At 48.6% G+C, this 11,708-nt stretch overlaps 1 pseudogene across 1 annotated transcript in view; it reads left to right on the forward strand.

The window, feature by feature from the left end:
• LOC146333995 (DNA-directed RNA polymerase, mitochondrial-like) overlaps positions 1 to 10,919 on the forward strand; it is a 61,725-nt pseudogene extending 50,806 nt beyond the window's left edge. The window contains exons 18-19 of the transcript XR_014786396.1: positions 4,131 to 5,169; positions 6,256 to 10,919. The product of XR_014786396.1 is annotated as a DNA-directed RNA polymerase, mitochondrial-like (transcript). The remainder of the gene's footprint in view (positions 1 to 4,130; positions 5,170 to 6,255) is intronic.
• Positions 10,920 to 11,708: the final 789 nt, after the last annotated feature.

Below are 11,708 nucleotides of genomic sequence, written 5' to 3' on the forward strand. Positions count from 1 at the left end.
TGGTGCTGTAGACCAGGTCGAACCTCTTCACCTGAATTCTGTTTTGGAGTTGCAGGAAGCCAGATTCCGGCTGAACATCAGGAAGAACTTCCTGACTGTCAGAGCAATACGACAATGGAACCCATTCCCTAGGGAGGCGGTGGGCTCCCCACACTGGAGGCGTTCAAGACAAGGCTGGACAGCCACCTGTCGGGGGTGCTCTGATTTGGATCCCTGCACTGAGCAGGGGGTGGATTCGATGGTCTTGTAGGCCCCGTCCAACCCTACTATTCTGTGATTCTATGATCCCATGATCCCAGGGGCCAAATTTCAAAAACTGCCAGCCTACTTTTTCTAACATCTCTTCTTCCCAGTCACTAAGCCTTAGGAAAGTCCTTTCAACCTTTTAGAGTCGGGGGGAAAAGGTGCAAAACCCGGGAAACCACTAAACACTCAGTGATCGGGCAGAAGGGGGTGGAGCTAGGAGAAGAGGGTGGAGATTCCTGGGGACCTCTGGGAGGCTGGATCTGGTTTCGGGGCCTGGGGGTTTTGCACTCCAGGTGTAGAGTAACGATAATCAAGCCAACCATTTTCCCCACCTGGTGGTGCAGAGTGTGAGTTCAAGTTTCCCCAGTTCAAGTGAGTTTCCCCAGTTCAAGGTGTTGGTTTTGACCTTTAAAACCCTATATGGTTCCGGCCCAGCCTATCTTAAGGAGCGCCTCCAGCAACACCAGACAGGCCGCTTAACAAGATCAGCCTCGGATGGCCTTCTCTCTGTCCCATCAGCCAGGACAGCTAGACTGGTGGGGACGAGGGAGAGGGCCTTCTCTGTGGTGGCCCCCACTCTGTGGAACTCCCTCCCTAGGGAACTCCGTCATGCCCCCTCTTTAATGAGCTTCCGTCGTGCATTAAAAACGTGGTTGTTCAGGCAGGCATTTGGGGTGGGTTAGGATATTTTTAAAAAAAAAATATGGTAAAATTTTATTGTTTTAAATTGTTTTATGGTGGGTTGTACATCGCCCAGAGTGGCTGGGTGACCAGTCAGATGGGAGATTAATAAATTTAATAAATAAATAAATAAATAAATTCAAGTCGGCTGGTGCCTCTTATCAATTTTCCTCAACTGACTCCCTCTGGATATTTTGGACTACAACTCCCATCGGTCTCAGCTAGCATAGTCAGGGGGTTGGGAGTTGCAGTTCAACAACATCTGGAGGGAGCCAGGTTGAGGAAAGTCGCCTGACATTAGTTAAGATGAATTGATTCAGCAATCCAAGGGATTTCCTCAACTGGATTCCCTCTGGATCCAAACGCTTTCGTGAGCCTTCCTTGTTTTCTGAGCTGTTCCGCTAAAAATCTTCTGGAGCGGCTGGGAGTCAGAACCGGAGGAGCTCAGAAGGCAAAGGTGTTGATGATACCCGACACAAACAAACCCGTCGAAAAGTGAGATGCCCCAAAACAAAACAGGGGAAAAGTCAGCTGCTGAGAACGAAATTGGCCTTGAGATTTTGGGATGTTTCTCGCTTCTTTTTCTCAGTTGGTGGAAAATGGCTTTTTAAATAGCCGGCTTCCTCAAAATGGAGTATCCTGAGTAAGGATTGCCCTCTGGTGGACAGGTAGGGGAGTGTGTGGATGAGAAAGGATTTGGTTTCTTGTTTTGCACAGACCAAGCGTGGATTTATTTGCAAGGCTGGAAGAAGGACCCAGCTGAGGCCCCTGGGCTAGGAGAAGGTGATGACTAGTCTCGAGATGAAAGACAACTCGAGCAGGGGGGCGCCAATCCCCCTGCCAGCACTGAGATTCCAACTTCTGTACTGTGGGCTGCTACCACAGGGAATGCCCTGTCCACTTCCCGCCCAGTAGATCTCGCTTCTGCCCATGAGGGAGCCCAGAGTGGGGGCATCTCTGCCTGATCCGAGAGGGGCTCAGGCTGTTCATGAGCAAATTTTCAACACAGCAAGTCTTGGAGTTGCTTCTGGTGCCTCGTCTGGCTTCTGGTTTGGTGCCATGTAATCCACAGAATATCTGAACAGGCGCTGGTTAAACAGCCCCTCCTGCTTTGTATATTTTGTCTGGAGATTAGCTGGGAACCCCACTCGGCCTCAGATCTGTCACGCTGGAAGCAGGGAACATGCACCGAGTTGTTTGAAAGGCTCAGTAGCTACCTCCGTACTCCCATGGCCCCAGTGTGTCCTGTCGCTGTTCCCTGTAGCATCCCTGCAGTCAAACACAGCTCTCCTGAAGCTCTCTGTGGCTCGCTGCCTGTTTCTCTGGCATCCCTTTTTTTCCCGGTTGCTTCGTAAGGCAGGAAGATATTTTTGCATTCCAGGCCCAGCAGATGACTTATTATATTCTGTTGTTCATTTGTTTGCTTGCAGCAGCAGCATCATCATCATCATCAACATCATCATCAATTGCATTTCTATACCGCCCCATAGCCGAAGCTCTCTGGGCAGTTTACAGAAGTTAAACCATTAAAATACAATATAAAAAGTTTAAAAGCCGTTTCCATAAAAGCACACAGGCAATAGACACAAACAACATATAACATATAATTTTAAGAGGGGACAGTTTCTGTGATTTGGTTTTGAATGGTCTGGGCATTAGATGCATTTTTAAAACCTTGCTGGTTGTATTTTTATCATAGAATCATAGAATAGCAGGGTTGGAAGGGGCCTACAAGACCATCAAGTCCAACCCCCTGCTCAGTGCAGGAATCCAAGTATGTTGTATTTGTCCGTTTTTTTATTAATGTTTGGGGGGTGTTTTTTGTGTTTCCTTTTAATAGTTTATTTGACTTTCAGTATACAGTAACACTTAGAAATGAACAGAGGGAAATATCCTACATTTAAATGCAAACCCCCAGCCAAATTGAATCATCCTTCATTCTGTCAGGTTGTTAAAATATCCATTGCTGCTAAATCACTTGGTCTGTATTGATTCTAATTTGTTTTTGTATTTACACTATGATTGTTTCTTTCTTGATTGAAAGGTGTAATAAAAAAATACAATAAAATGGGTTATTTTAGCTTTTCCCAACCTGGTGCTCTCCAGATGTTTGGGACTACAACTCCCAGCATTCTTGACCATTGAACATGTTGGCTGAAGCTGGTGGGAGTTGAAGTCCAAAGCATCTGGAGGGTGCCTGGTTAATTAGATAGTCTTATTTATTTATTTATTTATAGTATTTTTTTATCCTGCTCCTAAGGCAAAAAGCCTCCTGGAGTGGTTTACATTCAGTCAGTAAAACAAGGCAGTCCCTTGTCTGCAGGCTTACAATCTAAAAAGACATGACACACAAGGAAAAAGGGATGGGAAAGGAAAAGGAAAAAAAGTTATTTTTTTAATCATTTTAGGGGAGGGGGGAAACAATTAAATATGGCCTAGCTCTGCCTTCCCTAACTTGGTGTCCTCCAGACGTTTTGTACTCCATCTCCCATAATTCCTATTCATTGGCCATGCTGGATAGGGGCAATGGGAACTGTAGTCCTGAACATCTGGAGACACTAGGTTGGGGAAGGCTGAGCTAGCTGTTGAAACTCAGCCTTTGTTCCCTGGTGCTGGCCAGATATATTTTTCTGCCTGAAGCAGGTAGGGGTAGTCTGTTCAAAAGTCTTTCCACACCATCCAGAGACCAGTGCCTGCCTTGGTGTCCTCTTGCCACCCACCAACCCTGCTGCCTGAAACAGGGTTGCTTTGCCCTGCTTTGTGGTTGGGCCGGCTTTGCGGCTGCTGTTCCACTTTCAGTTTGGCCACCAAAGGACAGTGTAGATAAGAGAGGTCCTGATGCTTCCAGAAGATTCTAAATGGCCCCTCCAGAAGATTCCCGATTCCAAGTGGAATATTCCAGATTTGGATGGTTTGGAAGATTCCAAATGGAAGATTCCAGAAGGTTCCAAATGGCCCTTCCAGAAGATTCCTGATTCCTGATTCCAGATTTGGAAGGTTTGGAAGATTCCAAATGGAAGATTCCAGAACATTCCAAATGGAAGATTCCAGAAGTTTCCAAATGGATCTTCCCTTCCCCCACCCTCAGTCCCCATAGGTGACACTGAAGACAGCTTTGCAGCATGTGTGAAAGTTACCATTGCAAAAGAGAGCTGTTTTTTTCAGTCAAGTGACCTGGCTTTTCTCTCCCCCCACACCCCCAGGTGACTTCAACCTTGAGAAGGTGAAGGAATTGACCTACTTCTTCAGCTGATCTTTGGAGTGGTTGGGTTGGAAGCCATTTGCTGGGGCCTTGTCCACGTCATCTGCACTGGGCTCAAACTGGGCTGTTCTACCTCTGCAGTGACAGCCGACTTCGAAATGCAACAATTTGACAAAGAACTACCATTGCTACCAGAATTGACCAGCTGGATGCGGTCTGGGGGATCAAGTCTGAGCTCCTGGGCTTTTTCGGACCTGCCCCTCCAAGATTTGGGCTTACTGACAGCAATGGGGTGGAGGAACCTTGTGGGTAGAGAAGTATTCCTGGGGGAAGACCAAGGCAAGAGCACCACCCCTGCTCTAGCAAATGGCACTTTGTTGGTTCTTCTGGTGTCACCCCATCTCCCACATTCTTCCGTTATCAGAGCAGCATGGGAAGGAGTGGCCCCCTTCCCCACTGTCAATAAGTGTGGATTGAGCCCAGAACATCCCCTATGGGGACTTTGTTCTCACCCCCCCTTACTTTTTCCTCTCTACTCCCCCCCTTTGCCTGTTTTTATAGGGACGGTTACGCTTCGGCTGAGCAAGTACCCCCAGGGAGCCTGTTCTAATGCACCTGAGGGCCATTACATGACTGTAAATAAAACAAACGTTTGAAATATGTGGCAGGCCTTGGCCATTCCTGATCCATGTACTATGGGGGAAATAAGCTTCATAAAGGCTCTTGTGAACCCAAAGCACTCCTCAGCTGAGAGAGGAGGCTGCCTGCTGTATCTCTGCAAGACTCAGTGCTTGGATCTTCTCCCAGTCCAGTCCCTTCTGGGGTCGGACAGTCCTGCCACATCTCTGTGTGGGGTGTGTCAGGAGCACCCTAGCTGCCTCTTACAGTCCCCTCCAATAGCCAACTCAAGACACAGACGACGAGGATTCTTTCCGAGGCTTTATTCCTTTTACAACTTAATGACCCTTTCAGATGCTAATCACCAGCGACTAAGCCAGGAACTGCACTGGGGAAAGATAGCAGAGCAGCCGAAGCTCCGGGTAAGGCAGTTGATCCCCGTTTGAAGGGGAACCACGGGAGGACTCTGAACTTATGGGTTAGGGAGAGATCCTCCCTCTTTCCCTTGGGTCCTCGGGACGCGACCGTTGTCTGCGCGCCAAGCGGGCAGAGCACCCCCTCTTGGCGCCCTCCATCTGGTGCCGCTCCCTGCGTCTGCGCCGAGCGTCCAGCAAGCCCCTCTCCCGCGCTCTCTCGCTGCCAGGGTCACTATCTATCCCAGGAATGCCGGCAGGAGGAATCTCTGCCAGCTGCTGTGCCTGTGAGCAATGAGTGGGCTCCTCTCCCATGGATTGCTGTTCCTCTTCAGAATCAGAACTGCTCTGGGGCTCTGTGGGCTCAGTTTCCACCCTGACAGGGTGCAACCAGGGAAGGCTGTTGGCTCTGATGTCAGTGGGGTGGTGAATCCACTCCAGGTTTCAGTCAGAACCAGTGAGAACTCCAGAGGATCTTCGCACCTTGGAGAGCTCCTTTAGAGTTCTGACTGAAAGCTGGAGCTGACATTGGAGCCACCAGCCTCCACTAGGTGCAATAGGATTGTTCAAGGGTTCTCAATGGAGCAAAACGGCATTTGCAGGGTGGCCCGCCAGGAGTCTCTGACGGAGTCTCTTTGATTGCCTCCTTCCAGGCAGGAGAGGTGCGCCCAGAACAGTGAACTCCCTGTGTGCGGGGGGCTCTCTCTTGACTCTTTCACACTGAAAACCTCCCCCTGGGGTTGATGGCCCGATCCGTAGCAGCTTCCTATGTTCCTCCGGCACACCCTGGGCAGCAGAGAGATACCAGAGGGACAGTTGCTGGCTGGGAGGTGGACAACAGTGGTAGCCATTTTGCCACGTCAAGCTGGATGATGGACAGGCCTGTGAGAGGGGGCAGAAAGTCCAGCAAAGTGCCCCCCGAGAGCAAACCATCTCTGCTCCAGCTAGGGCTGTTTCCAGGACGGGAGGACTGTTTAAAGAGGTCTGGCAGTGAGTCGGCACCGAAAAGGCGACGCCAAAGGGTGTCGTCCCTTTGGCTTTTTCCTTCGGCTTGGCTGGAGGGCGAAGGTGGCCTCTTCTTTTACTCTGTTGCAGGAAGCCAGGATTCGATGCGAAACAAACCGGTCTGGGAGCGAAGTTTCTGAAGAGTTGTACTTGGAGGGGGTGAGCTTTTTTCTTCTCTTTTGTTCCATAGGCTCCCATTTCTTTTATTACTATTATTTATTCTTAATGTGTTTGCTCAAAAGCCATCAAGGCCGTGTACAGCCCTTTAAAACAATAAAACTGTAACACGGTAATAATAATTTTAAAAAAACAAGAACCTTAAAAAACAGTAAAATGAGAAAACTGCATCATTTGAAAGGCTAGTTTTAAAAAAGATGCGTCATCATACCCTTTCCAAAAGCTGAGAGAGTGGGACTCAGTTGTGGTTCTTAGGGGAGCGCATTCCATAGTTTGGGGTGAACACAGGAGAAAGCTCTTTTACGTGTGCCCTCAAAAGGGCTTCTGCAGATCTTAATACCTGGGTAGGTTCAGAATGAGATAGGTGGCCCCTGCCAAGTTAAAACCAGCACCTAAAATTGACCCTGGAAAGCAGCTGTCAGGTCTTTCAAGACCGGTGTAATAGGGTCGCGATATCATGCACTGCTTAGCAGCTGTTTTGATTTCTGGGATCCTGATTAACTTAGGTCCCAATCAAACTAGATTCATGGGTGCTGAAATGAGACAAATCATATATGGATCAGTTGAACAGTTTATTAAGGACACAATGGTGATAGATGGAGGCAGAAAGAATATACAAAGAAAGCTCACATCCCTTCAGTTGATAAAGGAGACACCTTTACTGCAGCTGCTAATCAGAAACCCATAAGACAGCAGTGTACGTGCCGCATTGTGCACCGATGGAAGCTTCCGGACGCTCTTCAGGGATAACCCCACGCAGAACGCACCGCAGTAGACTAAATGTGGTGGAACCAAGGCATGGATAACTGTTGCCAAGTCAGATGGACGTTTCTTTAGATGTGTAAATGATGCAGAACACACAGCCTTCCAGGTGTTGCTGGACTGCAAGTCCCATCAGCATAGCCAGTGGTGGTGGCTGATGGGAGTTGTAGTCCCATAATTCCTGGAAGGCCCCCATCCCTGCATTAGGAGATACTGGGTGCTTAATTGACTTTGAAGCCACGGTGTTTTATGCTTCGACAGCCGCTAAAATTAGAACATGACTGCTTAAAGGCACACCCATTAGCTATCTGGAATGGAACTCAGGGAGTTTATTGTTTGTGCTATAATTGGGTTTTTAATGTGATTTTATTTTTTAAAAAACCATTGCTATAGCACTGTGGTGCTTCTGGGTCTGTATTTTGCTCTATTTGCTAAGGCAGCCTTCCTCAACCTGGTGGCCAACTACAACTGCTATTATCCTCGTGGGCTGTGGCTGATGGGAGTTGAAGTAAAAACATCTGGGATGTACTAAGGCCTGTGGCTTAAACACCATTTATAAATGATGCCATTATTGCTTGATAGCATCTGTCCGTCCGTCCATCCATCCCAGTTGCTAATATTCCATCACATTTCAACGTGACCAAGAAACGGAATCGGTGAGTGGGGCGGGGCTTTGCAGTGTACTTATTGATGAACTGAAATATTTATATCCTGCCTTTGTGTCCTAAAATAGAAGCCTTGGGCCAATTTAGCAACTGATTGAGCGATAACACACCGTAAAAACGAAGATCAAATAGTGACAAAAGTTGATACAAATGCAACAGCTATTGAATGAGCTGGCATGTCCTAAACACCATTAGGAACACAGAAAACTGCTTTATACCGAGTCAGTCCATTCGTCTATTTAGCTCATTTATTTATTTATTGTTTGTGTATTTATGCACATACACACACACTCATGACATATAATATTTATTTAATTAATTAATTAATTAATTAATTCTTTCATTTCATTTCTATACCGCCCAATAGCCGAAGCTCTCTGGGCGGTTCACAAAAATTAAAACCAAATGGCACACAATAAAACAATTTAAAATATATAGAACATTAAAACCACAATATAACAATACAACCACAATAAAACCTAGCAGCAGTGCAGAAATCTAAAATACAGATTTAAAACAGCAAAGCTAAAAGTCTAGAAAGCTAAAATGCTAAAATGCCTGGGAAAATAAAAAGGTCTTCACCTGGTGCCGAAAGGAATACAATGTAGGTGCCAGGCTAACCTCACTAGGGAGCTCATTCTACAGCCGGGGTGCCACAACAGAAAGGGCCCTCCTCCTAGTAGCCCCCCGCCTCACTTCCTTTGGCAGGGGCTCCCAGAGGAGGGCTGCTGAGGATGATCTTAGGGTCCGGGCAGGCACATATGGGAGGAGGCGATCCTTCAGATAGCCTGGGCCCAAGCCGTTAAGGGCCTTGAATGTTAACACCAGTGCTGTCAGGAGCACCCTAGCTGCCTCTTGCAGTCCCCTCCAATAGCCAACTCAGGACACAGATGACGAGGATTCTTTCCGAGGCTTTATTCCTTTATTACTTTATGACTCTTTCAGATACTAATCACTAGCGACTAAGCAAGGAACTGCACTGGGGTAGATAGCAGAGTAGCCTAAGCTCCGGGTAAGGCAGTTGGTCCCTGTTTGAAGGGGAACCATGGGAAGACCCTGAACATATGGGCTATGGAGAGATCCTCCCTCTTTCCCTTGGGTCCATGGGAGGCGGCCGTTGTTTGCGAGCCAAACGGGCACTATGCCTCCTTTCGGCGCCCTCTATCTGGCGCCGCTCCCTGCATCTGCGCCAAGCATCCAGCAAGCCCCCCTCCAGCGCTCTCTCACTGCCAGGGTCACTATCTATCCCAGGAATGCTGGCAGGAGGAACCTCTGCCAGCTGCTGTGCCTGTGGGAGATGAGCACGCTCCTCTCCCACGGATTGCTGTTCCTCCTCAGAATCAGTACTGCTCTGGGGCTCTATGGGCTCAGTTTCCACCCTGACAAGCACTCTGAATTGGGCCCGGAAATGGACCGGCAGCCGGTGCAGCTGGAAAGTACCGGCGTAATGTGAGCTCGCTGGCCAGTCCCTGTGAACAATCTTGCTGCCCTATTTTGGACCAGCTGAAGTTTCCGGACCGTTTCCAAAGGCAGCCCCACGTATAACGCATTGCAGTAATCCAGATGGGAAGTTCTCAGAGCGTGGAGAACTGTAGCTATAGCGGTATAGAAATGAAATAAATAAATAAATTTCAGTCCTCTTGATTCTGAACAAAGGGCTGATTGAAATAGGAAGCTGCCTTATACCAAATCAGACAATGCCCCCCTAGCCAAGTGGCAGGCAATTTGTGGCACTCCAGATGTTGAACTGCTGCAACTCCCATCGTTCCTGGTCGTTGGCCATGTTGGCTGGGGCTGATAGGCATTTGAATCCAAACGCAAGTAAAGCAGGCCTGGGCTGTTTGGGGATGCTTCAGATGTTTTGGCCTAGTACTCGCTTGAAACACAGGGAGCATGGCTGATGATGATGCATGCTGGGAGTTGGATTACTGGGTTCTTCAGAGTTCCCCAGATTGCCACACCCCCTCCCACCACTGGAATGAGGACTTCTCCGAAATGCCTTCCAGCCTCTGGCTGAAAGAGGCTTGACACCCCTGTGGCAGGGACTGCTTCCCCAACCGGGTTCCCTCCAAATGTGTTGGATTGCAACTCCCATCCGCCCCAGCCAGCAAGGTTGGCAATGGCGGGAGGAGGGCATGGGGACTAGGCAGACCCACCATTCACAAACCAGGTCCTTAAAAAGGTGTCAGCCACCTCTCCTGCATCTTGCGGCTGTGAGTTCCGCAAGCGAATTACGAGGTTTCGGATGAAGACGCAGGAGCATCGGAGGCTGCCGTCTACTGAGTCAGCCCCTGGGTCCATTTATCCCAGTCTTGTCCACACCCACTGCCATCTCTCCATTTCTTGGGTTTCAGGCAGGGTTTTTTCCAGCCCTACCGGGAGTTGCTGGAGATTGAACCTGCGACTTTCTGCATGCAGATGGGTCTACCATTGTGCCACAGTCTTTTGCGAAGATGCTTTTCCTCTTGCCAGTCCCGAAGCCACCGCTCATGTGTAGACACACCCTGGCTCACAAAACACCATTCCCTTTCGCTCACCCATTGACATGGATTTTTTTCTCTTGGGCACATCTCTTCCAAGCCAAACGGCCCACTCTGCCTAGTTTCCCACAGGCTCAGAACTGCACTTACTGTCTGCATCCAAGAGAGAGACCCCCCCACTTTGGACACGCATGCATGCTTGCCAACATGCCGGCAATCCACCCTCCTTGCCTATGCGCTCATTATCAGCCAGGCCAAACCGAAATATGCACTCAGGGGACAGACGGCCCCAATAAAGGCAGACAGTGGGATGTGCTGTGCAAAGCCAAATAGGCTCGCAAACTCCAGCGAGAGAGAGCATGAGAGAGCTTGAGAGAGCACGAGAGAGCGAGTTATTTGACCATCCTGTTTCCTGGGAGGTTTCAGAATATCTCGAGGAAGTGAATTCCATTGCATGAAGAAGTCCTTCCTTTGGTCTGTCCTGAATCTCCCACCCATCAGCTTCATGGGATGTCGACCCACCAGGTTCTGGAATTATGAGAGAGGGAGAAAAATGTCCCCCTACCCACTTTCTCTGCACCAGGCATAATTCTGAACATAATTCCCCTTCATGGATCACTGCCTTGTTGTGGCGAAGGGGCTTGCGTAACTCAGTGAAGCCATAAGCTATGCCGTGCAGGGCCACCCAAGACGGACAGGTCATGGCGGAGAGTTCTGACAAAATGTGGTCCACTGGAGAAGGAAATGGCAATCCACTCCAGGATTCTTGCCAAGAAAACCCCATGGAACGTATCCCAAGGCTAAAAGAGATGACGCCGGAAGATGAGCCCCTCAGGTCGGAAGGTGTCCAGTATACTCCTGGGGAAGAGCAGAGGGTATTTCCAAGTAGCGCCAGAAAGAGTGAAGTGGCTGGGCCAAAGCCGAAAGGACACTCAGCTGTGGATGTGTCTGGTGGTGAAAAGGAAGTCCGATGCTGCAAAGAACAATATTGTTTAGGAACCTGGAATGTAAGATCAATGAATCAAGGTAAGCTGGAGGTGGTCAAACATGAGATGGCAAGATTGAACATCGACATCTTGGGAATCAGCGAACGAAAATGGACAAGCATGGGTGAATTTAATTCAGGTGACCATCATATCTACTACTGCGGGCAAGAATCCCTTAGAAGAAATGGAGTAGCACTCATAGTCAACAAAATGGTGGGAAAAGCAGTACTGGGGTACAATCTTAAAAACGATAGAATGATCTCAGTACGAATCCAAGGCAAACCATTCAACATCACAGTAATTCAAGTCTATGCCCCAACCACTGATGCCGAAGAAGCTGAGGTTGATCGGTTCTATGAAGACCTACAACACCTTGTAGAACGAATACCAAAAAAAGATGTCCTCTTCATCATAGGTGATTGGAATGCTAAAGTAGGAAGTCAAGAAATCACCGGGATAACAGGCAGGCATGG

The sequence above is a fragment of the Heloderma suspectum genome, chromosome W, assembly GCF_057233095.1.
Source record: "Heloderma suspectum isolate Gila_16-S chromosome W, 16-S_ref, whole genome shotgun sequence".
NCBI classification, from domain to species: domain Eukaryota; kingdom Metazoa; phylum Chordata; class Lepidosauria; order Squamata; family Helodermatidae; genus Heloderma; species Heloderma suspectum.